We start from the raw sequence: 2,554 nt of genomic DNA, 5'->3' as shown, positions 1-2,554 counted from the left end.
AATCTCTCAATTTTCCATACTCCATTTTATTAAGGATCTGAAAACCCACCCAATTCTCAACTTCATCTTCATCAACATTATCATCATCATCATCATCATCTTCACTAGGAGTTGAAAAAAAAAATCACACCACTTGCTCAAATCTAATCCAAACAAACCCAAATGTGAAAGAGCTTCCTAACACCAAATAGAACAAAGTTCATCCATTAATTTGATTAAACAATCAAGAATTTAGAGAAACCCATTTGGTGTTCTTCATAGCTTTCTCCAAATTCTTAGCAATGGAGTTTAATTTTCTCCCCAAATCGCTCAAAGAATTAGTGCTTAAATAACTCCAACCAAGCCTTGAGTAGCAACTCCAAACAAGCAACTTCCAATCGGATTTTCTTTAACAGATTAGATTTTTCATCCTTATTTTTTTCCAGATTTTTCCTTTTTTCTTTCTTGAGATTTTTCATTTTTTTCTTGATTTCGTTTATGGTGGAAAGTTGTTCTTTAACAAGTTGTTCGGAATCATATGTGAATTTTCTTCAGTTGAGATTTTCGTTTATAATGGATATTATTTTGACAACAAAAAATGGGGATGGATATTAAATAGGGTGAAGATGAAGATGAAGATGAAGTAGCCTAAAAATGGAGGGAGTTCAAATTTTATCTACTTGGCATCATATGTGGCGACTTAGTTGGCGTCCAAAACGAATTCGGATCTTGATTTTTAAAGGCCGTCACGCGCCAGGCGGTGTATTCACGCTCTCTGCCACATCAGCAAAAAAAGGGCCATTTTGCTACTGAAAAAATTTGTCCAGGGGGGTAATAGGACCCCCGCAAAGGTTCGGTGTGTAGTTGGCATTTTGGTCAAACGTTGGGGGGTATTTTGACTATTATCTCCATATGCAGCAGCAGGTCCAGAGTTGGGATGTGAGGATGATGAGCCTAGCGGTGGTCAGACATGACACTCCGATCAATGTGTACATGGAGTGGTACATACGGATCACTCGCGTCATTATTGTGACCCCTCTAGGCGTCGTCCGGATGGCACGGGATATATAGCTCTCGCGGAGCGTACGGCGGCCCCAGTAAGTTTTATTAGTCTTAAACTTAAACCATCGTTTTATGTACTACTTTATAAATTTATTCAATTGTTAATATTTGCAAACATATGTAGGTACGGACCGTTCAGACGATGCGCTTTGGGAAGCCTTTGCACGTACGGAGGCCCCGAAAATGGCGAAGTATGCGGCACGGATGATTGAGCTTGCCAAGGCGAGCATGAGACGGACACGTGACTTTGAGCGTCTCCATGAGCGTGTTCCCGGTGCCCCACACAGGGCGGCGGGTAGTCGTGATCGTAGGAGGCTGGTGAGCCGTCCCGGAAGGTGGTAGGGGTGGCGAGAGGTGATGAGGCTCCATCAACTTTAGAGATCCCGCCGAGTTCTTACGGCCGGCGACTACGAATATCCCATGGACTTCTCGTTCCGGTTGTCGACTTCACGGACACCTCGTATCTGTGGGACCCTTTTCGGTTATGTGCCCCCCGGCCTTTATTTTTCACATCCACCGGTTCGTTTTCCACGGGGTGAGCGGCCGGTTCGTGATCTACGGGGTGGCCTACATTTGCACTTCGACGACTCCGTGTTCGGGGACTTCGTGTTTGATATGGCACCATCGCATCTGCTCGGGGCGCTTAGGAGCCTTTTCACGAGGCATCTCGGGCGTCGACATACGAGTTTGACTTTTTACAATAAAGTAAAATAATTTATTAATTATTTGTTTATTTCGGGTTCATTTTAGAATAAATCTAATCTAAATTATTTATATATTATTTCGGTTCATTGTTCTGCGCACCGTGGGTCCACGGGAGCGACCCATTCGGGGAGCATTCTCATCGACTGTAGGGGCGGTGTGCTTCTCATGAGACTACCGAGGCGCATGTAAGTTTTTACTTAAAACTAATTTTATTCAATATAAGGTAAATATTTATTTAATTTTTATAACCTTTACTTGGACTTCGAACGGCATCTTGTCCGGAGACTACCTCGTATTCACCGCCACACTCGTCTCGGGAGCCTACGGACCCGTCTCGGGGGCTTCTCGACACTCGCCGGCACACGGGTTTGATTAAATATATAGCGTTAATGTATTCAATATAAATAAGAAATTGTACTAATTATTATATACTTTTCAGGTTCATCCTTCAGCGCCTGAGGTGGCGACTCCCGACGAGGAAGAGGTCGAGTTTCCAAACCTAACTCGGCCGAGGTTACGGCGTGCCCGGCGGGACCAAATCCCAAGAAGAAGCACGTTCTAGTCAAGGGCGCATAGGCCAGGGGAAGAGATGATGATCATGACTTGGAGCGCCCGGTTATTAAGAGGAAAAAGGGCGATGGAGACTATGGCGAGGGCGGTGGGGATGGTATGAGCCTTAGGCCTAGGGATGATGCTTCGGCATATATATGTGGGACGCATCCTCGATAGTGTATATACATTAGTGTTGTAAAATTTATCGTAAATATTATATATTTTTTGCATATTTATACTTTTGTAACATTTTTTT

Source organism: Lycium ferocissimum, chromosome 10, assembly GCF_029784015.1.
Source record: "Lycium ferocissimum isolate CSIRO_LF1 chromosome 10, AGI_CSIRO_Lferr_CH_V1, whole genome shotgun sequence".
NCBI lineage: Eukaryota > Viridiplantae > Streptophyta > Magnoliopsida > Solanales > Solanaceae > Lycium > Lycium ferocissimum.
This window is presented reverse-complemented; position numbering follows the sequence as displayed.